At 50.6% G+C, this 5,143-nt stretch overlaps 1 non-coding gene across 1 annotated transcript; it reads right to left on the reverse strand.

Moving 5' to 3' along the window:
* Positions 1–3,455: 3,455 nt before the first annotated feature.
* On the reverse strand, positions 3,456–3,527 carry TRNAT-CGU (transfer RNA threonine (anticodon CGU)). The gene has a single exon. It is a non-coding gene; the product is annotated as a tRNA-Thr (tRNA).
* Between the last annotated feature and the right edge of the window lie 1,616 nt (positions 3,528–5,143).

Consider the following 5,143-nt stretch of genomic DNA (forward strand, 5'->3'; position numbering starts at 1 on the left):
TGAAGTTTGACCCTAGGGAGGATGCGACAGACACTCAGGAGAGTTGCAAAACACTGAAAATGTTATTACAATCTGAACAAAGAACATTATGCTTTTAGTCCCCATTCACATCTTACTTTTCAAAAGCAAGCATTTTCTGTCAGCCTCTCAAAAATACATATAATACACAATTCAGAAATACCGCTGTTGTAATTGATCCATTTTTACACTTATTTTAAAGGGGTAATGAAGATGTCTGGATTCTGAATAACTGGCTTGTCAAACCAGAAAGGTCAGGAAATTCTGTATCTAAATATGGCCAAGATTTTCAGCAGTAACACATCTTTTAAGTACATTAATTGTAATGTGTTTTTATTAGGTAATTAAAAGGGGCCTCATTTTAATCCTCATTTAATAACTCCTCATTTAATAGAGGTGTTATATTCAGAGGGAGGCTGCTCATTATTTTCTGGAATAAAATCAAAGATCTTAAAGCAACTCAAATGGGACACCTAAAAATTTTTATGTTTTTGGTCAGGACTTGTGTCCAAAATAAACAACTCTCCCTCAGCCACCAAAAAAACCCCAGACCAAAACCATCTCCAGCACAGCTATGATCAGATCATAAGCATCTTGATTAAAGTTCATTGGCACTTCAGGACTTTAGCAATTAAATTAAAGCCAAAATCAAATTTATTGCCTGAGTGAGCAAGAAGAGGGGGCCAGGAATTTGGGAGGCGAGAGAACACGTGAACTGCCTCAACACAACCCTGCCATGCTGGGAGCTCCCACAAAAAGTGAAGGCGCAGAGATGCCAAAGAGAGGGGAGTGAGGAGAACCAGAAGCCCCAGCGGTGCCCGCACCAGCGAGTCACGAGGGGAGGGAGCAGCAGGACCAGCTCTGCTTAGATGTGACGAGCAGGACATTTTATATGGATTTTATTTTTAGGCTGGACTTTGCTCACACACAGGGTCAGCTGACACAGTCTTGTTAGCTTGAGCGGCTCTCTGCTAATTTACATCAGTTGTGGTCTAGCTGTTGGTTTCCAGCTTTGTTAACAAAACGTGCAGTGCTCCTGTCCCAGGTAAGGCAGGCCAAGCACAGCACACGCGCCAGGTGACAGAGACACGCATGGGGACAGACTTTCACATCCTGAGCTCCTGCTGCAAGAATTCCCTCAGCTACCATCTGAAGTAACCTGCAGCCTCCACTCTTGCCTGAGCCAGGGCTGTTAGCAGTTTGTCTCCAGGAGGCTCAGCACAGCATCTTGCCCTGGTGTAAACTTTACATGTGAGCCCGGAGGCACAGTTCCATTCCTTCTAATAAGCCAACCAGAACTTTTCAGAGGCGACAAACTGCTCCGAAAGCTTTACCTGGTGAAATGTGGTATTTATAGCAAGGCCTCCACCCATTCTTTGCTGTACAGCAACACTTCCTTGGCTTCCTCTGGACTTTCTTGACTACTACAACCAACACATCATTTTTCAGTCATATATTGGGGGTGAGCAGGGGCCTGTATTGCACACCAGCGCTGTGCTGTGCTGAGCAAAAACAACAGCCCTAAAAAGGTGGTCCTGAATGGAAAAAAATACCTGTGCCCTGGGATCAGTGTGTCTGTGAAGAGCTGGGGAGCCTTGAAGACAACAATGTGAGCAGGATGGCACACACAGAACTGCGTGTTACTGAGCAAAAAGGATCCGGGCAGGTGAGCTTGTTCCAAGAGTGAAGATGCACAACAGTAGTCCTGGTACAGAGCTTTCCTCTGGGCGCTTCCCTGAGGAGCAGGGCTAAGAGCCTGCGAAGGACCTTCCTCACAAGACACCCCGGAGTTAGAAGCGAATATTCCAGTTGTGCAGAGGCTGAAGTTAAGCAACTGGTAAGCTGTCTGGATGTATTATGGCCACAGAGAACAGCAATGCCAGAGCTTTATTGAAATACCTGGTTCTTAGTCCTGGGTTCATGGCACACGTTTGGGCAAGACTCAACTGCTCGGCTTTATGGGATGGCAAGCCTGTTTCAGGGAGGACCTCGGTTTCACAATTGGTTTCAACCAGAAACAAACCCACAGATTCTGAAATTCTCTGCAAAAGCTGCAAGACGGCTTTTGAATCATTAGAAACATTTTGGTTTGACATTCTGATGTGAGACGCTGTAGAATTAAAAAAAAAAAAAGTCAAAATAGGGTGTTTCAAAGCTGGAACTTTCATCCTCAAAAGCCTCCAACAAAGCTGACAGGATTTTGACAGCACTGCATTTTCCAGGTAAAACCGTGTCTACATTTTTCTAAACAAGTTCTAAACTGCATTTCCTGGTTTTCTATCAAAATGTACTACGGCTTTTTTTGTGGCTTGTTAATAACATACTGTACAACCGTTTTGTATGAACCTCCCCAACCACCTTACACGCACACACTTCCCATACCTGTTCAGAAAGACAAACAGCCTCCTACCCAGTCAGTCCCAGGCTGAGTGTGGCACATTAAACAGCAAAAACCAGCTTTTTCTAAGCATCAAAGGAAGCAGCTAGTTTTTTGGAAAAGGCTCCTCAGCTCTTCCCAGATATCTGGCTATTGTGATTTTGCAGTGAAATGACTCTGTTCTTTACATATTTTAAGCTGCCTGAAAGCAGCAATAATCAAAGTGATGTTATACAGAGCCAGCAGAAATGCCCTTGCACATGTGTAAACCTTCGCACAGCTTTATATATTAAGAACCAAGCAATCAAGATCAATTCTGGTGTAAACGGTACAACTGCACTAAGCTTTTCATAGCTGTATTTGTTTATTCCAGGATTCGGCCTCCCTTTACCATTTAAGGACTCTATATGTGAAAATTACATCAAAAGCAGCACCTCTAGAGATAGTACCAGCAAGAGGGATTCATCGCTTCCAAGCTCACCCGACACTTCCCCCACAGCAATACAGTGCAAACATCAGCTTTATTTTAACTATGATTCACTGCGTTCAAGACAACTGTCCTGAAGCAAAACACAGAGAAATCCCTCCTGTAAGAAAGTGGTTTCTGTGCTCCCTTAGCACCGCCGTGATGCACGGGAGAGCACGTCCACATCAGGGCTGGAGGCTCCCGAGGAGGTCGCGGGGCTCAGCCCCTGCCAGACCCTTCCTCCCCGCAGCCAGGCTGCGCACCCCGTGTTGGAGCCTGCCAACCCACGGACTGCACTGATGCCATCCGCGGGCTCACCACCGCGCCCACGGCCTCCCCACCAGCTCTGCGGCAAAGAGCCGCGGGGACCGCGGCCACCCCGCTGGGAATCCACGGGGGATTGCGCCCACCCAGGGGGTCTGTTGCCCCGCTCCGCGGGACCCGCAGCTTCCCCGCCGCTGACTCCCTGGGAGCACAGCGGGGCCCCGGAGCGGATCTCCGATACCCGCGGCCGACAGCAAAAAGCGGCCGCAAACAAGGCGGCCTCCGCGGGCTCCCCGCGGCGGGGCTGCCAGCGCCCCGCGCTGCCTCGGCAGGCACGGACGGGGTTCGAACCCGCGATCTTCGGTTTACGAGACCGACGCCTTACCACTTGGCCACCGCGCCTGACGGGCTAGCAGCACCCGCGCGCCGCCAGTGGAAGCCAGCGAGCCGCCCGCCCGCCGCCAGGCCCGGCCGCCCGCCCCGGGGAGCTGCCGGCGGCGGGACGGGGCGGCCTCCCCCCGGCCGAGCCCCCCCGCCGGGCCCGCGCCGTGCGGGGGAGAGGCCGCAGCACGGCGGGACGGCGCCGGGCCGCCCGGCGCTGCGGTTCGCGGTGGTTCCTGCAGGCACGTGCGGGCGCTGGGCGGCCCCGGGGCAGCCGCGGCGCGGGGCGGGGCAGCGGGAACGGGCGGCGACGGCCCGGCGGGGCCGCCCGGGACGGTGGGACGGGAGCACGGGCGGGTCGTGCCCCAGCGCGTCCGCCGTCGGCCGCGGGGGAGCGGTGGCCGGGCCCTTCCCCGCCCGCAGAGCTCAGCTGTCCCCCTGCCCCCGTCTCCCCGGAGCGAGATGCCTCGGAAGCCCTTCCCTGCTCAGCCCACCCGCGCAGCATTCCCCGCGGCTGACCCTTCCCGTCAGGTCTCGCCGGCATCACCAGCGAGGGCAGCACTGTTGCTCAGAAAAGACCGTGAAATTATTGGTGAACATTTGTTTTTCTTTCTCCTGGCTGACAACTCCTGACGTTTCTCATGACAGAGTAAAGCTGTGCATCACTACAGAAACACAGAGTTGCCTAAGGAAACAAACGGTAGCTATTTTGTATGGAAAAAGTCTACTGCTAAGCTTACACGTTCAGCCCTGTTGCTCTCGAGTGTCTGGCACCTGCTAACGAGAGTGTGCTGGCTGCATCTCCCAGTTTCGGGGAGAGGGAGGCTTCCCCCCAAAGCAAGAGCAGTGGGAGCAAGCCCTGCTCGCAGCACCATCCTTCAGTGGGACACAACCTCCCCCCGCAAGGCCCAGCACACGGGGACCTGGCTGGGGCTCTCCAGGCACAGCATAGCTCCTGCCGTGCGATTGCCATAGCACGCTGCCTCCCGTCACTCTCTGTGCGCCAAGCAACAGCGTTTCCACCCCTTCCCTTGGGACAATATCAGGCAATCTAACATGGATTTGTGTCAGGAAGTGTTTCCTGATATTCAAACTGAATTTTCACATTTTACTTCAATCCCATTATCTTCTGTTTACATAGTAAAATCATAATAGCATAAATCATAAATACAATACTACATTATTAATATTTCCTCCTTTGGGTTTCCAGCTACCAAATACTTAGTCTTACGGCTAATGCTTGGTTAAAACCCAAGAAATGAATCAGCTCTCATTTTTATCACCACTAGCTGTAGGGCAGGAGGGAAGAATTTGAAGGATGTGGTTTTGAACCATTATTTTATTTAGCTTTGCATTGAAATTTTTCATTCTGGTTTCTAGTTTTCAACCATTGCTGGGTGACAGAAAGTAATCTGGTATTTTTTGGCTTACATACTCCTGAAAAGCACAAACCAAGCCAACAAAACAAAAAGAAAATTAAAAAAATCTAGGCACAGTTAGAACCTACTACCAATCTGATATAATATAATCCCTCTTTTTACTTTATATCTATGAATTTGTAACCAGGCACCACTGTCTGTTTAATCGGATCCAAGTTACACAACCTTTATGACAAGAATGCATACTGCATTTGCAGT

Source organism: Gymnogyps californianus, chromosome 19 (assembly GCF_018139145.2).
Source record: "Gymnogyps californianus isolate 813 chromosome 19, ASM1813914v2, whole genome shotgun sequence".
Classification (NCBI taxonomy): Eukaryota; Metazoa; Chordata; class Aves; order Accipitriformes; family Cathartidae; genus Gymnogyps; species Gymnogyps californianus.